Here is a 26,108-nt window from a genome sequence, read left to right on the forward strand (position 1 = left end):
TGGAACTGAGAATGGCTGTCAACATGCAGCATATCCCCAGATGATAACCTGTTGACGGCACAGTAATTAACCGCTTAACCTTTGACTCTTGAAAAACGTGTCTTAAAGCACGCAAGAGTAGACATCCGCAGGGTAGTGTGGCCGAGCGGTCTAAGGCGCTGGATTAAGGCTCCAGTCTCCTCGGAGGTGTGGGTTCAAATCCCACCACTGCCAGCCTTTAACTTCTCGCTTGCTTGACAAGGATGTACTATGTAGGAAAGATAAGGCCTCAGCTCCTCTGGTTTTAACACTTGCTCAAATACTTGTCCAAGCTTATACATCAGGGCCACTTGAGGAGCTTATCTTGGTCAGAAATTAATGGATTAGTCTTCTCAAATGTAACATTTGAGAAGACTATTCCATTGATTCTGCTGTGGCATAGAGTGCTTTACCTGCACTTTCCTAGGTGCTGTCATCAGAGGCATAGAACCAAAGCCAGTACTGTCAAGTGTTTTCTCTTTCCGCGGTAATGAGAATAGGTGCATACATGCAGCATGTCCCCGGTTGATTACTTGTTGATGGCACAATAATGAACCACTCAACATTCCACTCATACAAACCTCATTTTAAAAGCACACAAAAGATTGATATCGGCAAGGTAGTGTGGCCGAGCGGTCTAAGGTGCTGGATTTAGGCTCCAGTCTCTTTGGAGGCGTGGGTTCAAATCCCACCACTGCCAGTCTGCAACTTCTATCTTGCCTCACAGGCCTCTTGTGGATCTCCTACGTCCCTTCATCAACAACAAGAAAGCTCAAATACTTCTCTTTTCCTCCATCAGCTTGCACAACAACATGAATGAGGCGTACCCAGCACCACACTTTCTTTCACCGCTACAAAGGAATACAGTTTAGAAAAAAAAAGTGCTTAAAATGGCTTAAGACCTTTACATGCACTTTTCCACTGGATTCTGACAATGTGCCACAGCTCATAACTCCTGGCTGTGGAGGACCTTTTGACAGCAACAGTGGCAACAGATAGGACTTTCTACAAAGTAAACAGGGCAAAGATCTCATTTAGATTACTGAGGTGAGATCTGCCCCTATTACCCAATAGTAGGCAAATGTTTCCTCTCAATTGTAGGTGAATGGCATTTTAGGTATACGTGCAATAGCATCTATTCCAGTGCTACGGGCTACATTGTACATTGTACGTAAGTGGACAATTGTGATTTTTTTAGACAGGTGACATTACTTTTGCATAAAAGCTGATACATTAACTACGTGGGCAGTTAGGGGTTTGAGAGGATGTCTTTTATTGTACGCCAGGCCAAAGCAGGTTTTCTCAACCAGGGTTCCCTGGAAGCCCAAGCTTCCTTCAGGACTTTTCAGGGGTTCCCTGGCATTTTCCCCACTTGCCCCAGTAAGGTCGGTTTCCTTGAGATGCAAAAATTATTTGAAGGCTTCCTCCAGGGTCTCATGATGGGAATACACCAAGAGATTTTTTGGCAGATAGTTGGTTCGATAGATAATTTAATGCATATCCGATCTGATTTTCGATCGGAAAATCGATCGGGAAAAGCGATCGGACAGTAGGTGCTGCACTCAGTGGTATCAGAGCAATGGAACAAAAGTCAGTACTGTTATGCGTTCTTCCTTATGGAACTGAGAATGGCTGCCAACATGCAGCATATCCCCAGATGATAACCTGTTGACGGCACAGTAATTAACCGCTTAACCTTTGACTCTTGAAAAACGTGTCTTAAAGCACGCAAGAGTAGACATCCGCAGGGTAGTGTGGCCGAGCGGTCTAAGGCGCTGGATCTCCTCGGAGGCGTGGGTTCAAATCCCACCACTGCCAGCCTTTAACTTCTCGCTTGCTTGACAAGGATGTACTATGTAGGAAAGATAAGGCCTCAGCTCCTCTGGTTTTAACACTTGCTCAAATACTTGTCCAAGCTTATACATCAGGGCCACTTGAGGAGCTTATCTTGGTCAGAAATTAATGGATTAGTCTTCTCAAATGTAACATTTGAGAAGACTAATCCATTGATTCTGCTGTGGCATAGAGTGCTTTACCTGCACTTTCCTAGGTGCTGTCATCAGAGGCATAGAACCAAAGCCAGTACTGTCAAGTGTTTTCTCTTTCCACGGTAATGAGAATAGGTGCATACATGCAGCATGTCCCCAGTTGATTACTTGTTGATGGCACAATAATGAACCACTCAACATTCCACTCTTACAAACCTCATTTTAAAAGCACACAAAAGATCGATATCAGCAAGGTAGTGTGGCCGAGCGGTCTAAGGCGCTGGATTTAGGCTCCAGTCTCTTTGGAGGCGTGGGTTCAAATCCCACCACTGCCAGTCTACAACTTCTATCTTGCCTCACAGGCCTCTTGTGGATCTCCTACGTCCCTTCATCAACAACAAGAAAGCTCAAATACTTCTCTTTTCCTCCATCAGCTTGCACAACAACATGAATGAGGCGTACCCAGCACCACACTTTCTTTCACCGCTACAAAGGAATACAGTTTAGAAAAAAAAAAGTGCTTAAAATGGCTTAAGACCTTTACATGCACTTTTCCACTGGATTCTGACAATGTGCCACAGCTCATAACTCCTGGCTGTGGAGGACCTTTTGACAGCAACAGTGGCAACAGGGCAAAGATCTCATTTAGATTACTGATGTGAGATCTGCCCCTATTACCCAATAGTAGGCAAATGTTTCCTCTCAATTGTAGGTGAACGGCATTTTAGGTATACGTGCAATAGCATCTATTCCAGTGCTACGGGCTACATTGTACATTGTACGTAAGTGGACAATTGTGATTTTTTTAGACAGGTGACATTACTTTTGCATAAAAGCTGATACATTAACTACGTGGGCAGTTAGGGGTTTGAGAGGATGTCTTTTATTGTACGCCAGGCCAAAGCAGGTTTTCTCAACCAGGGTTCCCTGGAAGCCCAAGCTTCCTTCAGGACTTTTCAGGGGTTCCCTGGCATTTTCCCCACTTGCCCCAGTAAGGTCGGTTTCCTTGAGATGCAAAAATTATTTGAAGGCTTCCTCCAGGGTCTCATGATGGGAATACACCATGAGATTTTTTGGCAGATAGTTGGTTCGATAGATAATTTAATGCATATCCGATCTGATTTTCGATCGGAAAATCGATCGGGAAAAGCGATCGGACAGTAGGTGCTGCACTCAGTGGTATCAGAGCAATGGAACAAAAGTCAGTACTGTTATGCGTTCTTCCTTATGGAACTGAGAATGGCTGCCAACATGCAGCATATCCCCAGATGATAACCTGTTGACGGCACAGTAATTAACCGCTTAACCTTTGACTCTTGAAAAACGTGTCTTAAAGCACGCAAGAGTAGACATCCGCAGGGTAGTGTGGCCGAGCGGTCTAAGGCGCTGTATTAAGGCTCCAGTGTCCTAGGAGGCGTGGGTTCAAATCCCACCACTGCCAGCCTTTAACTTCTCGCTTGCTTGACAAGGATGTACTATCTAGGAAAGATAAGGCCTCAGCTCCTCTGGTTTTAACACTTGCTCAAATACTTGTCCAAGCTTATACATCAGGGCCACTTGAGGAGCTTATCTTGGTCAGAAATTAATGGATTAGTCTTCTCAAATGTAACATTTGAGAAGACTAATCCATTGATTCTGCTGTGGCATAGAGTGCTTTACCTGCACTTTCCTAGGTGCTGTCATCAGAGGCATAGAACCAAAGCCAGTACTGTCAAGTGTTTTCTCTTTCCACGGTAATGAGAATAGGTGCATACATGCAGCATGTCCCCAGTTGATTACTTGTTGATGGTACAATAATGAACCACTCAACATTCCACTCATACAAACCTCATTTTAAAAGCACACAAAAGATCGATATCGTCAAGGTAGTGTGGCCGAGCGGTCTAAGGCGCTGGATTTAGGCTCCAGTCTCTTTGGAGGCGTGGGTTCAAATCCCACCACTGCCAGTCTACAACTTCTATCTTGCCTCACAGGCCTCTTGTGGATCTCCTACGTCCCTTCATCAACAACAAGAAAGCTCAAATACTTCTCTTTTCCTCCATCAGCTTGCACAACAACATGAATGAGGCGTACCCAGCACCACACTTTCTTTCACCGCTACAAAGGAATACAGTTTAGAAAAAAAAAGTGCTTAAAATGGCTTAAGACCTTTACATGCACTTTTCCACTGGATTCTGACAATGTGCCACAGCTCATAACTCCTGGCTGTGGAGGACCTTTTGACAGCAACAGTGGCAACAGATAGGACTTTCTACAAAGTAAACAGGGCAAAGATCTCATTTAGATTACTGAGGTGAGATCTGCCCCTATTACCCAATAGTAGGCAAATGTTTCCTCTCAATTGTAGGTGAATGGCATTTTAGGTATACGTGCAATAGCATCTATTCCAGTGCTACGGGCTACATTGTACATTGTACGTAAGTGGACAATTGTGATTTTTTTAGACAGGTGACATTACTTTTGCATAAAAGCTGATACATTAACTACGTGGGCAGTTAGGGGTTTGAGAGGATGTCTTTTATTGTACGCCAGGCCAAAGCAGGTTTTCTCAACCAGGGTTCCCTGGAAGCCCAAGCTTCCTTCAGGACTTTTCAGGGGTTCCCTGGCATTTTCCCCACTTGCCCCAGTAAGGTCGGTTTCCTTGAGATGCAAAAATTATTTGAAGGCTTCCTCCAGGGTCTCATGATGGGAATACACCAAGAGATTTTTTGGCAGATAGTTGGTTCGATAGATAATTTAATGCATATCCGATCTGATTTTCGATCGGAAAATCGATCGGGAAAAGCGATCGGACAGTAGGTGCTGCACTCAGTGGTATCAGAGCAATGGAACAAAAGTCAGTACTGTTATGCGTTCTTCCTTATGGAACTGAGAATGGCTGCCAACATGCAGCATATCCCCAGATGATAACCTGTTGACGGCACAGTAATTAACCGCTTAACCTTTGACTCTTGAAAAACGTGTCTTAAAGCACGCAAGAGTAGACATCCGCAGGGTAGTGTGGCCGAGCGGTCTAAGGCGCTGGATCTCCTCGGAGGCGTGGGTTCAAATCCCACCACTGCCAGCCTTTAACTTCTCGCTTGCTTGACAAGGATGTACTATGTAGGAAAGATAAGGCCTCAGCTCCTCTGGTTTTAACACTTGCTCAAATACTTGTCCAAGCTTATACATCAGGGCCACTTGAGGAGCTTATCTTGGTCAGAAATTAATGGATTAGTCTTCTCAAATGTAACATTTGAGAAGACTAATCCATTGATTCTGCTGTGGCATAGAGTGCTTTACCTGCACTTTCCTAGGTGCTGTCATCAGAGGCATAGAACCAAAGCCAGTACTGTCAAGTGTTTTCTCTTTCCACGGTAATGAGAATAGGTGCATACATGCAGCATGTCCCCAGTTGATTACTTGTTGATGGTACAATAATGAACCACTCAACATTCCACTCATACAAACCTCATTTTAAAAGCACACAAAAGATCGATATCGTCAAGGTAGTGTGGCCGAGCGGTCTAAGGCGCTGGATTTAGGCTCCAGTCTCTTTGGAGGCGTGGGTTCAAATCCCACCACTGCCAGTCTACAACTTCTATCTTGCCTCACAGGCCTCTTGTGGATCTCCTACGTCCCTTCATCAACAACAAGAAAGCTCAAATACTTCTCTTTTCCTCCATCAGCTTGCACAACAACATGAATGAGGCGTACCCAGCACCACACTTTCTTTCACCGCTACAAAGGAATACAGTTTAGAAAAAAAAAGTGCTTAAAATGGCTTAAGACCTTTACATGCACTTTTCCACTGGATTCTGACAATGTGCCACAGCTCATAACTCCTGGCTGTGGAGGACCTTTTGACAGCAACAGTGGCAACAGATAGGACTTTCTACAAAGTAAACAGGGCAAAGATCTCATTTAGATTACTGAGGTGAGATCTGCCCCTATTACCCAATAGTAGGCAAATGTTTCCTCTCAATTGTAGGTGAATGGCATTTTAGGTATACGTGCAATAGCATCTATTCCAGTGCTACGGGCTACATTGTACATTGTACGTAAGTGGACAATTGTGATTTTTTTAGACAGGTGACATTACTTTTGCATAAAAGCTGATACATTAACTACGTGGGCAGTTAGGGGTTTGAGAGGATGTCTTTTATTGTACGCCAGGCCAAAGCAGGTTTTCTCAACCAGGGTTCCCTGGAAGCCCAAGCTTCCTTCAGGACTTTTCAGGGGTTCCCTGGCATTTTCCCCACTTGCCCCAGTAAGGTCGGTTTCCTTGAGATGCAAAAATTATTTGAAGGCTTCCTCCAGGGTCTCATGATGGGAATACACCATGAGATTTTTTGGCAGATAGTTGGTTCGATAGATAATTTAATGCATATCCGATCTGATTTTCGATCGGAAAATCGATCGGGAAAAGCGATCGGACAGTAGGTGCTGCACTCAGTGGTATCAGAGCAATGGAACAAAAGTCAGTACTGTTATGCGTTCTTCCTTATGGAACTGAGAATGGCTGCCAACATGCAGCATATCCCCAGATGATAACCTGTTGACGGCACAGTAATTAACCGCTTAACCTTTGACTCTTGAAAAACGTGTCTTAAAGCACGCAAGAGTAGACATCCGCAGGGTAGTGTGGCCGAGCGGTCTAAGGCGCTGTATTAAGGCTCCAGTGTCCTAGGAGGCGTGGGTTCAAATCCCACCACTGCCAGCCTTTAACTTCTCGCTTGCTTGACAAGGATGTACTATCTAGGAAAGATAAGGCCTCAGCTCCTCTGGTTTTAACACTTGCTCAAATACTTGTCCAAGCTTATACATCAGGGCCACTTGAGGAGCTTATCTTGGTCAGAAATTAATGGATTAGTCTTCTCAAATGTAACATTTGAGAAGACTAATCCATTGATTCTGCTGTGGCATAGAGTGCTTTACCTGCACTTTCCTAGGTGCTGTCATCAGAGGCATAGAACCAAAGCCAGTACTGTCAAGTGTTTTCTCTTTCCACGGTAATGAGAATAGGTGCATACATGCAGCATGTCCCCAGTTGATTACTTGTTGATGGTACAATAATGAACCACTCAACATTCCACTCATACAAACCTCATTTTAAAAGCACACAAAAGATCGATATCGTCAAGGTAGTGTGGCCGAGCGGTCTAAGGCGCTGGATTTAGGCTCCAGTCTCTTTGGAGGCGTGGGTTCAAATCCCACCACTGCCAGTCTACAACTTCTATCTTGCCTCACAGGCCTCTTGTGGATCTCCTACGTCCCTTCATCAACAACAAGAAAGCTCAAATACTTCTCTTTTCCTCCATCAGCTTGCACAACAACATGAATGAGGCGTACCCAGCACCACACTTTCTTTCACCGCTACAAAGGAATACAGTTTAGAAAAAAAAAGTGCTTAAAATGGCTTAAGACCTTTACATGCACTTTTCCACTGGATTCTGACAATGTGCCACAGCTCATAACTCCTGGCTGTGGAGGACCTTTTGACAGCAACAGTGGCAACAGGGCAAAGATCTCATTTAGATTACTGATGTGAGATCTGCCCCTATTACCCAATAGTAGGCAAATGTTTCCTCTCAATTGTAGGTGAACGGCATTTTAGGTATACGTGCAATAGCATCTATTCCAGTGCTACGGGCTACATTGTACATTGTACGTAAGTGGACAATTGTGATTTTTTTAGACAGGTGACATTACTTTTGCATAAAAGCTGATACATTAACTACGTGGGCAGTTAGGGGTTTGAGAGGATGTCTTTTATTGTACGCCAGGCCAAAGCAGGTTTTCTCAACCAGGGTTCCCTGGAAGCCCAAGCTTCCTTCAGGACTTTTCAGGGGTTCCCTGGCATTTTCCCCACTTGCCCCAGTAAGGTCGGTTTCCTTGAGATGCAAAAATTATTTGAAGGCTTCCTCCAGGGTCTCATGATGGGAATACACCATGAGATTTTTTGGCAGATAGTTGGTTCGATAGATAATTTAATGCATATCCGATCTGATTTTCGATCGGAAAATCGATCGGGAAAAGCGATCGGACAGTAGGTGCTGCACTCAGTGGTATCAGAGCAATGGAACAAAAGTCAGTACTGTTATGCGTTCTTCCTTATGGAACTGAGAATGGCTGCCAACATGCAGCATATCCCCAGATGATAACCTGTTGACGGCACAGTAATTAACCGCTTAACCTTTGACTCTTGAAAAACGTGTCTTAAAGCACGCAAGAGTAGACATCCGCAGGGTAGTGTGGCCGAGCGGTCTAAGGCGCTGTATTAAGGCTCCAGTGTCCTAGGAGGCGTGGGTTCAAATCCCACCACTGCCAGCCTTTAACTTCTCGCTTGCTTGACAAGGATGTACTATCTAGGAAAGATAAGGCCTCAGCTCCTCTGGTTTTAACACTTGCTCAAATACTTGTCCAAGCTTATACATCAGGGCCACTTGAGGAGCTTATCTTGGTCAGAAATTAATGGATTAGTCTTCTCAAATGTAACATTTGAGAAGACTAATCCATTGATTCTGCTGTGGCATAGAGTGCTTTACCTGCACTTTCCTAGGTGCTGTCATCAGAGGCATAGAACCAAAGCCAGTACTGTCAAGTGTTTTCTCTTTCCACGGTAATGAGAATAGGTGCATACATGCAGCATGTCCCCAGTTGATTACTTGTTGATGGTACAATAATGAACCACTCAACATTCCACTCATACAAACCTCATTTTAAAAGCACACAAAAGATCGATATCGTCAAGGTAGTGTGGCCGAGCGGTCTAAGGCGCTGGATTTAGGCTCCAGTCTCTTTGGAGGCGTGGGTTCAAATCCCACCACTGCCAGTCTACAACTTCTATCTTGCCTCACAGGCCTCTTGTGGATCTCCTACGTCCCTTCATCAACAACAAGAAAGCTCAAATACTTCTCTTTTCCTCCATCAGCTTGCACAACAACATGAATGAGGCGTACCCAGCACCACACTTTCTTTCACCGCTACAAAGGAATACAGTTTAGAAAAAAAAAGTGCTTAAAATGGCTTAAGACCTTTACATGCACTTTTCCACTGGATTCTGACAATGTGCCACAGCTCATAACTCCTGGCTGTGGAGGACCTTTTGACAGCAACAGTGGCAACAGATAGGACTTTCTACAAAGTAAACAGGGCAAAGATCTCATTTAGATTACTGAGGTGAGATCTGCCCCTATTACCCAATAGTAGGCAAATGTTTCCTCTCAATTGTAGGTGAATGGCATTTTAGGTATACGTGCAATAGCATCTATTCCAGTGCTACGGGCTACATTGTACATTGTACGTAAGTGGACAATTGTGATTTTTTTAGACAGGTGACATTACTTTTGCATAAAAGCTGATACATTAACTACGTGGGCAGTTAGGGGTTTGAGAGGATGTCTTTTATTGTACGCCAGGCCAAAGCAGGTTTTCTCAACCAGGGTTCCCTGGAAGCCCAAGCTTCCTTCAGGACTTTTCAGGGGTTCCCTGGCATTTTCCCCACTTGCCCCAGTAAGGTCGGTTTCCTTGAGATGCAAAAATTATTTGAAGGCTTCCTCCAGGGTCTCATGATGGGAATACACCAAGAGATTTTTTGGCAGATAGTTGGTTCGATAGATAATTTAATGCATATCCGATCTGATTTTCGATCGGAAAATCGATCGGGAAAAGCGATCGGACAGTAGGTGCTGCACTCAGTGGTATCAGAGCAATGGAACAAAAGTCAGTACTGTTATGCGTTCTTCCTTATGGAACTGAGAATGGCTGCCAACATGCAGCATATCCCCAGATGATAACCTGTTGACGGCACAGTAATTAACCGCTTAACCTTTGACTCTTGAAAAACGTGTCTTAAAGCACGCAAGAGTAGACATCCGCAGGGTAGTGTGGCCGAGCGGTCTAAGGCGCTGGATCTCCTCGGAGGCGTGGGTTCAAATCCCACCACTGCCAGCCTTTAACTTCTCGCTTGCTTGACAAGGATGTACTATGTAGGAAAGATAAGGCCTCAGCTCCTCTGGTTTTAACACTTGCTCAAATACTTGTCCAAGCTTATACATCAGGGCCACTTGAGGAGCTTATCTTGGTCAGAAATTAATGGATTAGTCTTCTCAAATGTAACATTTGAGAAGACTAATCCATTGATTCTGCTGTGGCATAGAGTGCTTTACCTGCACTTTCCTAGGTGCTGTCATCAGAGGCATAGAACCAAAGCCAGTACTGTCAAGTGTTTTCTCTTTCCACGGTAATGAGAATAGGTGCATACATGCAGCATGTCCCCAGTTGATTACTTGTTGATGGCACAATAATGAACCACTCAACATTCCACTCTTACAAACCTCATTTTAAAAGCACACAAAAGATCGATATCAGCAAGGTAGTGTGGCCGAGCGGTCTAAGGCGCTGGATTTAGGCTCCAGTCTCTTTGGAGGCGTGGGTTCAAATCCCACCACTGCCAGTCTACAACTTCTATCTTGCCTCACAGGCCTCTTGTGGATCTCCTACGTCCCTTCATCAACAACAAGAAAGCTCAAATACTTCTCTTTTCCTCCATCAGCTTGCACAACAACATGAATGAGGCGTACCCAGCACCACACTTTCTTTCACCGCTACAAAGGAATACAGTTTAGAAAAAAAAAGTGCTTAAAATGGCTTAAGACCTTTACATGCACTTTTCCACTGGATTCTGACAATGTGCCACAGCTCATAACTCCTGGCTGTGGAGGACCTTTTGACAGCAACAGTGGCAACAGGGCAAAGATCTCATTTAGATTACTGATGTGAGATCTGCCCCTATTACCCAATAGTAGGCAAATGTTTCCTCTCAATTGTAGGTGAACGGCATTTTAGGTATACGTGCAATAGCATCTATTCCAGTGCTACGGGCTACATTGTACATTGTACGTAAGTGGACAATTGTGATTTTTTTAGACAGGTGACATTACTTTTGCATAAAAGCTGATACATTAACTACGTGGGCAGTTAGGGGTTTGAGAGGATGTCTTTTATTGTACGCCAGGCCAAAGCAGGTTTTCTCAACCAGGGTTCCCTGGAAGCCCAAGCTTCCTTCAGGACTTTTCAGGGGTTCCCTGGCATTTTCCCCACTTGCCCCAGTAAGGTCGGTTTCCTTGAGATGCAAAAATTATTTGAAGGCTTCCTCCAGGGTCTCATGATGGGAATACACCATGAGATTTTTTGGCAGATAGTTGGTTCGATAGATAATTTAATGCATATCCGATCTGATTTTCGATCGGAAAATCGATCGGGAAAAGCGATCGGACAGTAGGTGCTGCACTCAGTGGTATCAGAGCAATGGAACAAAAGTCAGTACTGTTATGCGTTCTTCCTTATGGAACTGAGAATGGCTGCCAACATGCAGCATATCCCCAGATGATAACCTGTTGACGGCACAGTAATTAACCGCTTAACCTTTGACTCTTGAAAAACGTGTCTTAAAGCACGCAAGAGTAGACATCCGCAGGGTAGTGTGGCCGAGCGGTCTAAGGCGCTGTATTAAGGCTCCAGTGTCCTAGGAGGCGTGGGTTCAAATCCCACCACTGCCAGCCTTTAACTTCTCGCTTGCTTGACAAGGATGTACTATCTAGGAAAGATAAGGCCTCAGCTCCTCTGGTTTTAACACTTGCTCAAATACTTGTCCAAGCTTATACATCAGGGCCACTTGAGGAGCTTATCTTGGTCAGAAATTAATGGATTAGTCTTCTCAAATGTAACATTTGAGAAGACTAATCCATTGATTCTGCTGTGGCATAGAGTGCTTTACCTGCACTTTCCTAGGTGCTGTCATCAGAGGCATAGAACCAAAGCCAGTACTGTCAAGTGTTTTCTCTTTCCACGGTAATGAGAATAGGTGCATACATGCAGCATGTCCCCAGTTGATTACTTGTTGATGGTACAATAATGAACCACTCAACATTCCACTCATACAAACCTCATTTTAAAAGCACACAAAAGATCGATATCGTCAAGGTAGTGTGGCCGAGCGGTCTAAGGCGCTGGATTTAGGCTCCAGTCTCTTTGGAGGCGTGGGTTCAAATCCCACCACTGCCAGTCTACAACTTCTATCTTGCCTCACAGGCCTCTTGTGGATCTCCTACGTCCCTTCATCAACAACAAGAAAGCTCAAATACTTCTCTTTTCCTCCATCAGCTTGCACAACAACATGAATGAGGCGTACCCAGCACCACACTTTCTTTCACCGCTACAAAGGAATACAGTTTAGAAAAAAAAAGTGCTTAAAATGGCTTAAGACCTTTACATGCACTTTTCCACTGGATTCTGACAATGTGCCACAGCTCATAACTCCTGGCTGTGGAGGACCTTTTGACAGCAACAGTGGCAACAGATAGGACTTTCTACAAAGTAAACAGGGCAAAGATCTCATTTAGATTACTGAGGTGAGATCTGCCCCTATTACCCAATAGTAGGCAAATGTTTCCTCTCAATTGTAGGTGAATGGCATTTTAGGTATACGTGCAATAGCATCTATTCCAGTGCTACGGGCTACATTGTACATTGTACGTAAGTGGACAATTGTGATTTTTTTAGACAGGTGACATTACTTTTGCATAAAAGCTGATACATTAACTACGTGGGCAGTTAGGGGTTTGAGAGGATGTCTTTTATTGTACGCCAGGCCAAAGCAGGTTTTCTCAACCAGGGTTCCCTGGAAGCCCAAGCTTCCTTCAGGACTTTTCAGGGGTTCCCTGGCATTTTCCCCACTTGCCCCAGTAAGGTCGGTTTCCTTGAGATGCAAAAATTATTTGAAGGCTTCCTCCAGGGTCTCATGATGGGAATACACCATGAGATTTTTTGGCAGATAGTTGGTTCGATAGATAATTTAATGCATATCCGATCTGATTTTCGATCGAAAAATCGATCGGGAAAAGCGATCGGACAGTAGGTGCTGCACTCAGTGGTATCAGAGCAATGGAACAAAAGTCAGTACTGTTATGCGTTCTTCCTTATGGAACTGAGAATGGCTGCCAACATGCAGCATATCCCCAGATGATAACCTGTTGACGGCACAGTAATTAACCGCTTAACCTTTGACTCTTGAAAAATGTGTCTTAAAGCACGCAAGAGTAGACATCCGCAGGGTAGTGTGGCCGAGCGGTCTAAGGCGCTGGATTAAGGCTCCAGTCTCCTCGGAGGCGTGGGTTCAAATCCCACCACTGCCAGCCTTTAACTTCTCGCTTGCTTGACAAGGATGTACTATGTAGGAAAGATAAGGCCTCAGCTCCTCTGGTTTTAACACTTGCTCAAATACTTGTCCAAGCTTATACATCAGGGCCACTTGAGGAGCTTATCTTGGTCAGAAATTAATGGATTAGTCTTCTCAAATGTAACATTTGAGAAGACTATTCCATTGATTCTGCTGTGGCATAGAGTGCTGTACCTGCACTTTCCTAGGTGCTGTCATCAGAGGAATAGAACCAAAGCCAGTACTGTCAAGTGTTTTCTCTTTCCGCGGTAATGAGAATAGGTGCATACATGCAGCATGTCCCCAGTTGATTACTTGTTGATGGCACAATAATGAACCACTCAACATTCCACTCATACAAACCTCATTTTAAAAGCACACAAAAGATCGATATCGGCAAGGTAGTGTGGCCGAGCGGTCTAAGGCGCTGGATTTAGGCTCCAGTCTCTTTGGAGGCGTGGGTTCAAATCCCACCACTGCCAGTCTACAACTTCTATCTTGCCTCACAGGCCTCTTGTGGATCTCCTACGTCCCTTCATCAACAACAAGAAAGCTCAAATACTTCTCTTTTCCTCCATCAGCTTGCACAACAACATGAATGAGGCGTACCCAGCACCACACTTTCTTTCACCGCTACAAAGGAATACAGTTTAGAAAAAAAAAGTGCTTAAAATGGCTTAAGACCTTTACATGCACTTTTCCACTGGATTCTGACAATGTGCCACAGCTCATAACTCCTGGCTGTGGAGGACCTTTTGACAGCAACAGTGGCAACAGATAGGACTTTCTACAAAGTAAACAGGGCAAAGATCTCATTTAGATTACTGAGGTGAGATCTGCCCCTATTACCCAATAGTAGGCAAATGTTTCCTCTCAATTGTAGGTGAATGGCATTTTAGGTATACGTGCAATAGCATCTATTCCAGTGCTACGGGCTACATTGTACATTGTACGTAAGTGGACAATTGTGATTTTTTTAGACAGGTGACATTACTTTTGCATAAAAGCTGATACATTAACTACGTGGGCAGTTAGGGGTTTGAGAGGATGTCTTTTATTGTACGCCAGGCCAAAGCAGGTTTTCTCAACCAGGGTTCCCTGGAAGCCCAAGCTTCCTTCAGGACTTTTCAGGGGTTCCCTGGCATTTTCCCCACTTGCCCCAGTAAGGTCGGTTTCCTTGAGATGCAAAAATTATTTGAAGGCTTCCTCCAGGGTCTCATGATGGGAATACACCATGAGATTTTTTGGCAGATAGTTGGTTCGATAGATAATTTAATGCATATCCGATCTGATTTTCGATCGGAAAATCGATCGGGAAAAGCGATCGGACAGTAGGTGCTGCACTCAGTGGTATCAGAGCAATGGAACAAAAGTCAGTACTGTTATGCGTTCTTCCTTATGGAACTGAGAATGGCTGCCAACATGCAGCATATCCCCAGATGATAACCTGTTGACGGCACAGTAATTAACCGCTTAACCTTTGACTCTTGAAAAACGTGTCTTAAAGCACGCAAGAGTAGACATCCGCAGGGTAGTGTGGCCGAGCGGTCTAAGGCGCTGGATTAAGGCTCCAGTCTCATCGGAGGCGTGGGTTCAAATCCCACCACTGCCAGCCTTTAACTTCTCGCTTGCTTGACAAGGATGTACTATGTAGGAAAGATAAGGCCTCAGCTCCTCTGGTTTTAACACTTGCTCAAATACTTGTCCAAGCTTATACATCAGGGCCACTTGAGGAGCTTATCTTGGTCAGAAATTAATGGATTAGTCTTCTCAAATGTAACATTTGAGAAGACTAATCCATTGATTCTGCTGTGGCATAGAGTGCTGTACCTGCACTTTCCTAGGTGCTGTCATCAGAGGAATAGAACCAAAGCCAGTACTGTCAAGTGTTTTCTCTTTCCGCGGTAATGAGAATAGGTGCATACATGCAGCATGTCCCCAGTTGATTACTTGTTGATGGCACAATAATGAACCACTCAACATTCCACTCATACAAACCTCATTTTAAAAGCACACAAAAGATCGATATCGGCAAGGTAGTGTGGCCGAGTGGTCTAAGGCGCTGGATTTAGGCTCCAGTCTCTTTGGAGGCGTGGGTTCAAATCCCACCACTGCCAGTCTACAACTTCTATCTTGCCTCACAGGCCTCTTGTGGATCTCCTACGTCCCTTCATCAACAACAAGAAAGCTCAAATACTTCTCTTTTCCTCCATCAGCTTGCACAACAACATGAATGAGGCGTACCCAGCACCACACTTTCTTTCACCGCTACAAAGGAATACAGTTTAGAAAAAAAAAGTGCTTAAAATGGCTTAAGACCTTTACATGCACTTTTCCACTGGATTCTGACAATGTGCCACAGCTCATAACTCCTGGCTGTGGAGGACCTTTTGACAGCAACAGTGGCAACAGATAGGACTTTCTACAAAGTAAACAGGGCAAAGATCTCATTTAGATTACTGAGGTGAGATCTGCCCCTATTACCCAATAGTAGGCAAATGTTTCCTCTCAATTGTAGGTGAATGGCATTTTAGGTATACGTGCAATAGCATCTATTCCAGTGCTACGGGCTACATTGTACATTGTACGTAAGTGGACAATTGTGATTTTTTTAGACAGGTGACATTACTTTTGCATAAAAGCTGATACATTAACTACGTGGGCAGTTAGGGGTTTGAGAGGATGTCTTTTATTGTACGCCAGGCCAAAGCAGGTTTTCTCAACCAGGGTTCCCTGGAAGCCCAAGCTTCCTTCAGGACTTTTCAGGGGTTCCCTGGCATTTTCCCCACTTGCCCCAGTAAGGTCGGTTTCCTTGAGATGCAAAAATTATTTGAAGGCTTCCTCCAGGGTCTCATGATGGGAATACACCATGAGATTTTTTGGCAGATAGTTGGTTCGATAGATAATTTAATGCATATCCGATCTGATTTTCGATCGGAAAATCGATCGGGAAAAGCGATCGGACAGTAGGTGCTGCACTCAGTGGTATCAGAGCAATGGAACAAAAGTCAGTACTGTTATGCGTTCTTCCTTATGGAACTGAGAATGGCTGCCAACATGCAGCATATCCCCAGATGATAACCTGTTGACGGCACAGTAATTAACCGCTTAACCTTTGACTCTTGAAAAACGTGTCTTAAAGCACGCAAGAGTAGACATCCGCAGGGTAGTGTGGCCGAGCGGTCTAAGGCGCTGGATTAAGGCTCCAGTCTCATCGGAGGCGTGGGTTCAAATCCCACCACTGCCAGCCTTTAACTTCTCGCTTGCTTGACAAGGATGTACTATGTAGGAAAGATAAGGCCTCAGCTCCTCTGGTTTTAACACTTGCTCAAATACTTGTCCAAGCTTATACATCAGGGCCACTTGAGGAGCTTATCTTGGTCAGAAATTAATGGATTAGTCTTCTCAAATGTAACATTTGAGAAGACTAATCCATTGATTCTGCTGTGGCATAGAGTGCTGTACCTGCACTTTCCTAGGTGCTGTCATCAGAGGAATAGAACCAAAGCCAGTACTGTCAAGTGTTTTCTCTTTCCGCGGTAATGAGAATAGGTGCATACATGCAGCATGTCCCCAGTTGATTACTTGTTGATGGCACAATAATGAACCACTCAACATTCCACTCATACAAACCTCATTTTAAAAGCACACAAAAGATCGATATCGGCAAGGTAGTGTGGCCGAGTGGTCTAAGGCGCTGGATTTAGGCTCCAGTCTCTTTGGAGGCGTGGGTTCAAATCCCACCACTGCCAGTCTACAACTTCTATCTTGCCTCACAGGCCTCTTGTGGATCTCCTACGTCCCTTCATCAACAACAAGAAAGCTCAAATACTTCTCTTTTCCTCCATCAGCTTGCACAACAACATGAATGAGGCGTACCCAGCACCACACTTTCTTTCACCGCTACAAAGGAATACAGTTTAGAAAAAAAAAGTGCTTAAAATGGCTTAAGACCTTTACATGCACTTTTCCACTGGATTCTGACAATGTGCCACAGCTCATAACTCCTGGCTGTGGAGGACCTTTTGACAGCAACAGTGGCAACAGATAGGACTTTCTACAAAGTAAACAGGGCAAAGATCTCATTTAGATTACTGAGGTGAGATCTGCCCCTATTACCCAATAGTAGGCAAATGTTTCCTCTCAATTGTAGGTGAATGGCATTTTAGGTATACGTGCAATAGCATCTATTCCAGTGCTACGGGCTACATTGTACATTGTACGTAAGTGGACAATTGTGATTTTTTTAGACAGGTGACATTACTTTTGCATAAAAGCTGATACATTAACTACGTGGGCAGTTAGGGGTTTGAGAGGATGTCTTTTATTGTACGCCAGGCCAAAGCAGGTTTTCTCAACCAGGGTTCCCTGGAAGCCCAAGCTTCCTTCAGGACTTTTCAGGGGTTCCCTGGCATTTTCCCCACTTGCCCCAGTAAGGTCGGTTTCCTTGAGATGCAAAAATTATTTGAAGGCTTCCTCCAGGGTCTCATGATGGGAATACACCATGAGATTTTTTGGCAGATAGTTGGTTCGATAGATAATTTAATGCATATCCGATCTGATTTTCGATCGGAAAATCGATCGGGAAAAGCGATCGGACAGTAGGTGCTGCACTCAGTGGTATCAGAGCAATGGAACAAAAGTCAGTACTGTTATGCGTTCTTCCTTATGGAACTGAGAATGGCTGCCAACATGCAGCATATCCCCAGATGATAACCTGTTGACGGCACAGTAATTAACCGCTTAACCTTTGACTCTTGAAAAACGTGTCTTAAAGCACGCAAGAGTAGACATCCGCAGGGTAGTGTGGCCGAGCGGTCTAAGGCGCTGGATTAAGGCTCCAGTCTCATCGGAGGCGTGGGTTCAAATCCCACCACTGCCAGCCTTTAACTTCTCGCTTGCTTGACAAGGATGTACTATGTAGGAAAGATAAGGCCTCAGCTCCTCTGGTTTTAACACTTGCTCAAATACTTGTCCAAGCTTATACATCAGGGCCACTTGAGGAGCTTATCTTGGTCAGAAATTAATGGATTAGTCTTCTCAAATGTAACATTTGAGAAGACTAATCCATTGATTCTGCTGTGGCATAGAGTGCTGTACCTGCACTTTCCTAGGTGCTGTCATCAGAGGAATAGAACCAAAGCCAGTACTGTCAAGTGTTTTCTCTTTCCGCGGTAATGAGAATAGGTGCATACATGCAGCATGTCCCCAGTTGATTACTTGTTGATGGCACAATAATGAACCACTCAACATTCCACTCATACAAACCTCATTTTAAAAGCACACAAAAGATCGATATCGGCAAGGTAGTGTGGCCGAGTGGTCTAAGGCGCTGGATTTAGGCTCCAGTCTCTTTGGAGGCGTGGGTTCAAATCCCACCACTGCCAGTCTGCAACTTCTATCTTGCCTCACAGGCCTCTTGTGGATCTCCTACGTCCCTTCATCAACAACAAGAAAGCTCAAATACTTCTCTTTTCCTCCATCAGCTTGCACAACAACATGAATGAGGCGTACCCAGCACCACACTTTCTTTCACCGCTACAAAGGAATACAGTTTAGAAAAAAAAAGTGCTTAAAATGGCTTAAGACCTTTACATGCACTTTTCCACTGGATTCTGACAATGTGCCACAGCTCATAACTCCTGGCTGTGGAGGACCTTTTGACAGCAACAGTGGCAACAGATAGGACTTTCTACAAAGTAAACAGGGCAAAGATCTCATTTAGATTACTGAGGTGAGATCTGCCCCTATTACCCAATAGTAGGCAAATGTTTCCTCTCAATTGTAGGTGAATGGCATTTTAGGTATACGTGCAATAGCATCTATTCCAGTGCTACGGGCTACATTGTACATTGTACGTAAGTGGACAATTGTGATTTTTTTAGACAGGTGACATTACTTTTGCATAAAAGCTGATACATTAACTACGTGGGCAGTTAGGGGTTTGAGAGGATGTCTTTTATTGTACGCCAGGCCAAAGCAGGTTTTCTCAACCAGGGTTCCCTGGAAGCCCAAGCTTCCTTCAGGACTTTTCAGGGGTTCCCTGGCATTTTCCCCACTTGCCCCAGTAAGGTCGGTTTCCTTGAGATGCAAAAATTATTTGAAGGCTTCCTCCAGGGTCTCATGATGGGAATACACCATGAGATTTTTTGGCAGATAGTTGGTTCGATAGATAATTTAATGCATATCCGATCTGATTTTCGATCGGAAAATCGATCGGGAAAAGCGATCGGACAGTAGGTGCTGCACTCAGTGGTATCAGAGCAATGGAACAAAAGTCAGTACTGTTATGCGTTCTTCCTTATGGAACTGAGAATGGCTGCCAACATGCAGCATATCCCCAGATGATAACCTGTTGACGGCACAGTAATTAACCGCTTAACCTTTGACTCTTGAAAAATGTGTCTTAAAGCACGCAAGAGTAGACATCCGCAGGGTAGTGTGGCCGAGCGGTCTAAGGCGCTGGATTAAGGCTCCAGTCTCCTCGGAGGCGTGGGTTCAAATCCCACCACTGCCAGCCTTTAACTTCTCGCTTGCTTGACAAGGATGTACTATGTAGGAAAGATAAGGCCTCAGCTCCTCTGGTTTTAACACTTGCTCAAATACTTGTCCAAGCTTATACATCAGGGCCACTTGAGGAGCTTATCTTGGTCAGAAATTAATGGATTAGTCTTCTCAAATGTAACATTTGAGAAGACTATTCCATTGATTCTGCTGTGGCATAGAGTGCTTTACCTGCACTTTCCTAGGTGCTGTCATCAGAGGCATAGAACCAAAGCCAGTACTGTCAAGTGTTTTCTCTTTCCGCGGTAATGAGAATAGGTGCATACATGCAGCATGTCCCCGGTTGATTACTTGTTGATGGCACAATAATGAACCACTCAACATTCCACTCATACAAACCTCATTTTAAAAGCACACAAAAGATCAATATCGGCAAGGTAGTGTGGCCAAGCGGTCTAAGGCGCTGGATTTAGGCTCCAGTCTCTTTGGAGGCGTGGGTTCAAATCCCACCACTGCCAGTCTGCAACTTCTATCTTGCCTCACAGGCCTCTTGTGGATCTCCTACGTCCCTTCATCAACAACAAGAAAGCTCAAATACTTCTCTTTTCCTCCATCAGCTTGCACAACAACATGAATGAGGCGTACCCAGCACCACACTTTCTTTCACCGCTACAAAGGAATACAGTTTAGAAAAAAAAAGTGCTTAAAATGGCTTAAGACCTTTACATGCACTTTTCCACTGGATTCTGACAATGTGCCACAGCTCATAACTCCTGGCTGTGGAGGACCTTTTGACAGCAACAGTGGCAACAGATAGGACTTTCTACAAAGTAAACAGGGCAAAGATCTCATTTAGATTACTGAGGTGAGATCTGCCCCTATTACCCAATAGTAGGCAAATGTTTCCTCTCAATTGTAGGTGAATGGCATTTTAGGTATACGTGCAATAGCATCTATTCCAGTGCTACGGGCTACATTGTACATTGTACGTAAGTGGACAATTGTGATTTTTTTAGACAGGTGACATTACTTTTGCATAAAAGCTGATACATTAACTACGTGGGCAGTTAGGGGTTTGAGAGGATGTCTTTTATTGTACGCCAGGCCAAAGCAGGTTTTCTCAACCAGGGTTCCCTGGAAGCCCAAGCTTCCTTCAGGACTTTTCAGGGGTTCCCTGGCATTTTCCCCACTTGCCCCAGTAAGGTCGGTTTCCTTGAGATGCAAAAATTATTTGAAGGCTTCCTCCAGGGTCTCATGATGGGAATACACCATGAGATTTTTTGGCAGATAGTTGGTTCGATAGATAATTTAATGCATATCCGATCTGATTTTCGATCGGAAAATCGATCGGGAAAAGCGATCGGACAGTAGGTGCTGCACTCAGTGGTATCAGAGCAATGGAACAAAAGTCAGTACTGTTATGCGTTCTTCCTTATGGAACTGAGAATGGCTGCCAACATGCAGCATTTCCCCAGATGATAACCTGTTGACGGCACAGTAATTAACCGCTTAACCTTTGACTCTTGAAAAACGTGTCTTGAAGCACGCAAGAGTAGACATCCGCAGGGTAGTGTGGCCGAGCGGACTAAGGCGCTGGATTAAGGCTCCAGTCTCCTCGGAGGCGTGGGTTCAAATCCCACCACTGCCAGCCTTTAACTTCTCGCTTGCTTGGCAAGGATGTACTATGTAGGAAAGATAAGGCCTCAGCTCCTCTGGTTTTAACACTTGCTCAAATACTTGTCCAAGCTTATACATCAGGGCCACTTGAGGAGCTTATCTTGGTCAGAAATTAATGGATTAGTCTTCTCAAATGTAACATTTGAGAAGACTATTCCATTGATTCTGCTGTGGCATAGAGTGCTTTACCTGCACTTTCCTAGGTGCTGTCATCAGAGGCATAGAACCAAAGCCAGTACTGTCAAGTGTTTTCTCTTTCCGCGGTAATGAGAATAGGTGCATACATGCAGCATGTCCCCGGTTGATTACTTGTTGATGGCACAATAATGAACCACTCAACATTCCACTCATACAAACCTCATTTTAAAAGCACACAAAAGATCAATATCGGCAAGGTAGTGTGGCCAAGCGGTCTAAGGCGCTGGATTTAGGCTCCAGTCTCTTTGGAGGCGTGGGTTCAAATCCCACCACTGCCAGTCTGCAACTTCTATCTTGCCTCACAGGCCTCTTGTGGATCTCCTACGTCCCTTCATCAACAACAAGAAAGCTCAAATACTTCTCTTTTCCTCCATCAGCTTGCACAACAACATGAATGAGGCGTACCCAGCACCACACTTTCTTTCACCGCTACAAAGGAATACAGTTTAGAAAAAAAAAGTGCTTAAAATGGCTTAAGACCTTTACATGCACTTTTCCACTGGATTCTGACAATGTGCCACAGCTCATAACTCCTGGCTGTGGAGGACCTTTTGACAGCAACAGTGGCAACAGATAGGACTTTCTACAAAGTAAACAGGGCAAAGATCTCATTTAGATTACTGAGGTGAGATCTGCCCCTATTACCCAATAGTAGGCAAATGTTTCCTCTCAATTGTAGGTGAATGGCATTTTAGGTATACGTGCAATAGCATCTATTCCAGTGCTACGGGCTACATTGTACATTGTACGTAAGTGGACAATTGTGATTTTTTTAGACAGGTGACATTACTTTTGCATAAAAGCTGATACATTAACTACGTGGGCAGTTAGGGGTTTGAGAGGATGTCTTTTATTGTACGCCAGGCCAAAGCAGGTTTTCTCAACCAGGGTTCCCTGGAAGCCCAAGCTTCCTTCAGGACTTTTCAGGGGTTCCCTGGCATTTTCCCCACTTGCCCCAGTAAGGTCGGTTTCCTTGAGATGCAAAAATTATTTGAAGGCTTCCTCCAGGGTCTCATGATGGGAATACACCATGAGATTTTTTGGCAGATAGTTGGTTCGATAGATAATTTAATGCATATCCGATCTGATTTTCGATCGGAAAATCGATCGGGAAAAGCGATCGGACAGTAGGTGCTGCACTCAGTGGTATCAGAGCAATGGAACAAAAGTCAGTACTGTTATGCGTTCTTCCTTATGGAACTGAGAATGGCTGCCAACATGCAGCATTTCCCCAGATGATAACCTGTTGACGGCACAGTAATTAACCGCTTAACCTTTGACTCTTGAAAAACGTGTCTTGAAGCACGCAAGAGTAGACATCCGCAGGGTAGTGTGGCCGAGCGGACTAAGGCGCTGGATTAAGGCTCCAGTCTCCTCGGAGGCGTGGGTTCAAATCCCACCACTGCCAGCCTTTAACTTCTCGCTTGCTTGGCAAGGATGTACTATGTAGGAAAGATAAGGCCTCAGCTCCTCTGGTTTTAACACTTGCTCAAATACTTGTCCAAGCTTATACATCAGGGCCACTTGAGGAGCTTATCTTGGTCAGAAATTAATGGATTAGTCTTCTCAAATGTAACATTTGAGAAGACTAATCCATTGATTCTGCTGTGGCATAGAGTGCTGTACCTGCACTTTCCTAGGTGCTGTCATCAGAGGAATAGAACCAAAGCCAGTACTGTCAAGTGTTTTCTCTTTCCGCGGTAATGAGAATAGGTGCATACATGCAGCATGTCCCCAGTTGATTACTTGTTGATGGCACAATAATGAACCACTCAACATTCCACTCATACAAACCTCATTTTAAAAGCACACAAAAGATCGATATCGGCAAGGTAGTGTGGCCGAGCGGTCTAAGGCGCTGGATTTAGGCTCCAGTCTCTTTGGAGGCGTGGGTTCAAATCCCACCACTGCCAGTCTACAACTTCTATCTTGCCTCACAGGCCTCTTGTGGATCTCCTACGTCCCTTCATCAACAACAAGAAAGCTCAAATACTTCTCTTTTCCTCCATCAGCTTGCACAACAACATGAATGAGGCGTACCCAGCACCACACTTTCTTTCACCGCTACAAAGGAATACAGTTTAGAAAAAAAAAGTGCTTAAAATGGCTTAAGACCTTTACATGCACTTTTCCACTGGATTCTGACAATGTGCCACAGCTCATAACTCCTGGCTGTGGAGGACCTTTTGACAGCAACAGTGGCAACAGATAGGACTTTCTACAAAGTAAACAGGGCAAAGATCTCATTTAGATTACTGAGGTGAGATCTGCCCCTATTACCCAATAGTAGGCAAATGTTTCCTCTCAATTGTAGGTGAATGGCATTTTAGGTATACGTGCAATAGCATCTATTCCAGTGCTACGGGCTACATTGTACATTGTACGTAAGTGGACAATTGTGATTTTTTTAGACAGGTGACATTACTTTTGCATAAAAGCTGATACATTAACTACGTGGGCAGTTAGGGGTTTGAGAGGATGTCTTTTATTGTACGCCAGGCCAAAGCAGGTTTTCTCAACCAGGGTTCCCTGGAAGCCCAAGCTTCCTTCAGGACTTTTCAGGGGTTCCCTGGCATTTTCCCCACTTGCCCCAGTAAGGTCGGTTTCCTTGAGATGCAAAAATTATTTGAAGGCTTCCTCCAGGGTCTCATGATGGGAATACACCATGAGATTTTTTGGCAGATAGTTGGTTCGATAGATAATTTAATGCATATCCGATCTGATTTTCGATCGGAAAATCGATCGGGAAAAGCGATCGGACAGTAGGTGCTGCACTCAGTGGTATCAGAGCAATGGAACAAAAGTCAGTACTGTTATGCGTTCTTCCTTATGGAACTGAGAATGGCTGCCAACATGCAGCATATCCCCAGATGATAACCTGTTGACGGCACAGTAATTAACCGCTTAACCTTTGACTCTTGAAAAACGTGTCTTAAAGCACGCAAGAGTAGACATCCGCAGGGTAGTGTGGCCGAGCGGTCTAAGGCGCTGGATTAAGGCTCCAGTCTCATCGGAGGCGTGGGTTCAAATCCCACCACTGCCAGCCTTTAACTTCTCGCTTGCTTGACAAGGATGTACTATGTAGGAAAGATAAGGCCTCAGCTCCTCTGGTTTTAACACTTGCTCAAATACTTGTCCAAGCTTATACATCAGGGCCACTTGAGGAGCTTATCTTGGTCAGAAATTAATGGATTAGTCTTCTCAAATGTAACATTTGAGAAGACTAATCCATTGATTCTGCTGTGGCATAGAGTGCTGTACCTGCACTTTCCTAGGTGCTGTCATCAGAGGAATAGAACCAAAGCCAGTACTGTCAAGTGTTTTCTCTTTCCGCGGTAATGAGAATAGGTGCATACATGCAGCATGTCCCCAGTTGATTACTTGTTGATGGCACAATAATGAACCACTCAACATTCCACTCATACAAACCTCATTTTAAAAGCACACAAAAGATCGATATCGGCAAGGTAGTGTGGCCGAGCGGTCTAAGGCGCTGGATTTAGGCTCCAGTCTCTTTGGAGGCGTGGGTTCAAATCCCACCACTGCCAGTCTACAACTTCTATCTTGCCTCACAGGCCTCTTGTGGATCTCCTACGTCCCTTCATCAACAACAAGAAAGCTCAAATACTTCTCTTTTCCTCCATCAGCTTGCACAACAACATGAATGAGGCGTACCCAGCACCACACTTTCTTTCACCGCTACAAAGGAATACAGTTTAGAAAAAAAAAGTGCTTAAAATGGCTTAAGACCTTTACATGCACTTTTCCACTGGATTCTGACAATGTGCCACAGCTCATAACTCCTGGCTGTGGAGGACCTTTTGACAGCAACAGTGGCAACAGATAGGACTTTCTACAAAGTAAACAGGGCAAAGATCTCATTTAGATTACTGAGGTGAGATCTGCCCCTATTACCCAATAGTAGGCAAATGTTTCCTCTCAATTGTAGGTGAATGGCATTTTAGGTATACGTGCAATAGCATCTATTCCAGTGCTACGGGCTACATTGTACATTGTACGTAAGTGGACAATTGTGATTTTTTTAGACAGGTGACATTACTTTTGCATAAAAGCTGATACATTAACTACGTGGGCAGTTAGGGGTTTGAGAGGATGTCTTTTATTGTACGCCAGGCCAAAGCAGGTTTTCTCAACCAGGGTTCCCTGGAAGCCCAAGCTTCCTTCAGGACTTTTCAGGGGTTCCCTGGCATTTTCCCCACTTGCCCCAGTAAGGTCGGTTTCCTTGAGATGCAAAAATTATTTGAAGGCTTCCTCCAGGGTCTCATGATGGGAATACACCATGAGATTTTTTGGCAGATAGTTGGTTCGATAGATAATTTAATGCATATCCGATCTGATTTTCGATCGGAAAATCGATCGGGAAAAGCGATCGGACAGTAGGTGCTGCACTCAGTGGTATCAGAGCAATGGAACAAAAGTCAGTACTGTTATGCGTTCTTCCTTATGGAACTGAGAATGGCTGCCAACATGCAGCATATCCCCAGATGATAACCTGTTGACGG

The 26,108-nt window shown here is 44.4% G+C and overlaps 29 non-coding genes across 29 annotated transcripts; all 29 read left to right on the plus strand.

Annotated features, from left to right (window-relative positions):
- The first annotated feature begins 131 nt into the window (after positions 1 to 131).
- On the plus strand, positions 132 to 213 carry TRNAL-AAG (transfer RNA leucine (anticodon AAG)). The gene has a single exon. It is a non-coding gene; the product is annotated as a tRNA-Leu (tRNA).
- Positions 214 to 636: 423 nt separating this feature from the next.
- Positions 637 to 718, plus strand: TRNAL-UAG (transfer RNA leucine (anticodon UAG)). The gene has a single exon. It is a non-coding gene; the product is annotated as a tRNA-Leu (tRNA).
- A 1,541-nt stretch (positions 719 to 2,259) lies between these two features.
- Positions 2,260 to 2,341, plus strand: TRNAL-UAG (transfer RNA leucine (anticodon UAG)). The gene has a single exon. It is a non-coding gene; the product is annotated as a tRNA-Leu (tRNA).
- Positions 2,342 to 3,365: 1,024 nt separating this feature from the next.
- On the plus strand, positions 3,366 to 3,447 carry TRNAL-AAG (transfer RNA leucine (anticodon AAG)). Its single transcript has one exon. It is a non-coding gene; the product is annotated as a tRNA-Leu (tRNA).
- Positions 3,448 to 3,870: 423 nt separating this feature from the next.
- TRNAL-UAG (transfer RNA leucine (anticodon UAG)) lies at positions 3,871 to 3,952 on the plus strand. Its single transcript has one exon. It is a non-coding gene; the product is annotated as a tRNA-Leu (tRNA).
- A 1,541-nt stretch (positions 3,953 to 5,493) lies between these two features.
- TRNAL-UAG (transfer RNA leucine (anticodon UAG)) lies at positions 5,494 to 5,575 on the plus strand. The gene has a single exon. It is a non-coding gene; the product is annotated as a tRNA-Leu (tRNA).
- A 1,048-nt stretch (positions 5,576 to 6,623) lies between these two features.
- TRNAL-AAG (transfer RNA leucine (anticodon AAG)) lies at positions 6,624 to 6,705 on the plus strand. Its single transcript has one exon. It is a non-coding gene; the product is annotated as a tRNA-Leu (tRNA).
- Positions 6,706 to 7,128: 423 nt separating this feature from the next.
- Positions 7,129 to 7,210, plus strand: TRNAL-UAG (transfer RNA leucine (anticodon UAG)). The gene has a single exon. It is a non-coding gene; the product is annotated as a tRNA-Leu (tRNA).
- Positions 7,211 to 8,233: 1,023 nt separating this feature from the next.
- On the plus strand, positions 8,234 to 8,315 carry TRNAL-AAG (transfer RNA leucine (anticodon AAG)). The gene has a single exon. It is a non-coding gene; the product is annotated as a tRNA-Leu (tRNA).
- A 423-nt stretch (positions 8,316 to 8,738) lies between these two features.
- Positions 8,739 to 8,820, plus strand: TRNAL-UAG (transfer RNA leucine (anticodon UAG)). The gene has a single exon. It is a non-coding gene; the product is annotated as a tRNA-Leu (tRNA).
- Positions 8,821 to 10,361: 1,541 nt separating this feature from the next.
- Positions 10,362 to 10,443, plus strand: TRNAL-UAG (transfer RNA leucine (anticodon UAG)). Its single transcript has one exon. It is a non-coding gene; the product is annotated as a tRNA-Leu (tRNA).
- A 1,023-nt stretch (positions 10,444 to 11,466) lies between these two features.
- Positions 11,467 to 11,548, plus strand: TRNAL-AAG (transfer RNA leucine (anticodon AAG)). Its single transcript has one exon. It is a non-coding gene; the product is annotated as a tRNA-Leu (tRNA).
- Positions 11,549 to 11,971: 423 nt separating this feature from the next.
- On the plus strand, positions 11,972 to 12,053 carry TRNAL-UAG (transfer RNA leucine (anticodon UAG)). Its single transcript has one exon. It is a non-coding gene; the product is annotated as a tRNA-Leu (tRNA).
- A 1,048-nt stretch (positions 12,054 to 13,101) lies between these two features.
- Positions 13,102 to 13,183, plus strand: TRNAL-AAG (transfer RNA leucine (anticodon AAG)). The gene has a single exon. It is a non-coding gene; the product is annotated as a tRNA-Leu (tRNA).
- A 423-nt stretch (positions 13,184 to 13,606) lies between these two features.
- TRNAL-UAG (transfer RNA leucine (anticodon UAG)) lies at positions 13,607 to 13,688 on the plus strand. The gene has a single exon. It is a non-coding gene; the product is annotated as a tRNA-Leu (tRNA).
- Positions 13,689 to 14,736: 1,048 nt separating this feature from the next.
- On the plus strand, positions 14,737 to 14,818 carry TRNAL-AAG (transfer RNA leucine (anticodon AAG)). The gene has a single exon. It is a non-coding gene; the product is annotated as a tRNA-Leu (tRNA).
- Positions 14,819 to 15,241: 423 nt separating this feature from the next.
- TRNAL-UAG (transfer RNA leucine (anticodon UAG)) lies at positions 15,242 to 15,323 on the plus strand. The gene has a single exon. It is a non-coding gene; the product is annotated as a tRNA-Leu (tRNA).
- Positions 15,324 to 16,371: 1,048 nt separating this feature from the next.
- Positions 16,372 to 16,453, plus strand: TRNAL-AAG (transfer RNA leucine (anticodon AAG)). The gene has a single exon. It is a non-coding gene; the product is annotated as a tRNA-Leu (tRNA).
- A 423-nt stretch (positions 16,454 to 16,876) lies between these two features.
- TRNAL-UAG (transfer RNA leucine (anticodon UAG)) lies at positions 16,877 to 16,958 on the plus strand. The gene has a single exon. It is a non-coding gene; the product is annotated as a tRNA-Leu (tRNA).
- Positions 16,959 to 18,006: 1,048 nt separating this feature from the next.
- TRNAL-AAG (transfer RNA leucine (anticodon AAG)) lies at positions 18,007 to 18,088 on the plus strand. The gene has a single exon. It is a non-coding gene; the product is annotated as a tRNA-Leu (tRNA).
- Positions 18,089 to 18,511: 423 nt separating this feature from the next.
- Positions 18,512 to 18,593, plus strand: TRNAL-UAG (transfer RNA leucine (anticodon UAG)). The gene has a single exon. It is a non-coding gene; the product is annotated as a tRNA-Leu (tRNA).
- A 1,048-nt stretch (positions 18,594 to 19,641) lies between these two features.
- TRNAL-AAG (transfer RNA leucine (anticodon AAG)) lies at positions 19,642 to 19,723 on the plus strand. The gene has a single exon. It is a non-coding gene; the product is annotated as a tRNA-Leu (tRNA).
- A 423-nt stretch (positions 19,724 to 20,146) lies between these two features.
- On the plus strand, positions 20,147 to 20,228 carry TRNAL-UAG (transfer RNA leucine (anticodon UAG)). The gene has a single exon. It is a non-coding gene; the product is annotated as a tRNA-Leu (tRNA).
- Positions 20,229 to 21,276: 1,048 nt separating this feature from the next.
- TRNAL-AAG (transfer RNA leucine (anticodon AAG)) lies at positions 21,277 to 21,358 on the plus strand. Its single transcript has one exon. It is a non-coding gene; the product is annotated as a tRNA-Leu (tRNA).
- A 423-nt stretch (positions 21,359 to 21,781) lies between these two features.
- On the plus strand, positions 21,782 to 21,863 carry TRNAL-UAG (transfer RNA leucine (anticodon UAG)). The gene has a single exon. It is a non-coding gene; the product is annotated as a tRNA-Leu (tRNA).
- A 1,048-nt stretch (positions 21,864 to 22,911) lies between these two features.
- On the plus strand, positions 22,912 to 22,993 carry TRNAL-AAG (transfer RNA leucine (anticodon AAG)). Its single transcript has one exon. It is a non-coding gene; the product is annotated as a tRNA-Leu (tRNA).
- Positions 22,994 to 23,416: 423 nt separating this feature from the next.
- Positions 23,417 to 23,498, plus strand: TRNAL-UAG (transfer RNA leucine (anticodon UAG)). The gene has a single exon. It is a non-coding gene; the product is annotated as a tRNA-Leu (tRNA).
- A 1,048-nt stretch (positions 23,499 to 24,546) lies between these two features.
- TRNAL-AAG (transfer RNA leucine (anticodon AAG)) lies at positions 24,547 to 24,628 on the plus strand. The gene has a single exon. It is a non-coding gene; the product is annotated as a tRNA-Leu (tRNA).
- A 423-nt stretch (positions 24,629 to 25,051) lies between these two features.
- Positions 25,052 to 25,133, plus strand: TRNAL-UAG (transfer RNA leucine (anticodon UAG)). Its single transcript has one exon. It is a non-coding gene; the product is annotated as a tRNA-Leu (tRNA).
- Positions 25,134 to 26,108: the final 975 nt, after the last annotated feature.

Source organism: Hyperolius riggenbachi, chromosome 12 (assembly GCF_040937935.1).
Source record: "Hyperolius riggenbachi isolate aHypRig1 chromosome 12, aHypRig1.pri, whole genome shotgun sequence".
NCBI lineage: Eukaryota > Metazoa > Chordata > Amphibia > Anura > Hyperoliidae > Hyperolius > Hyperolius riggenbachi.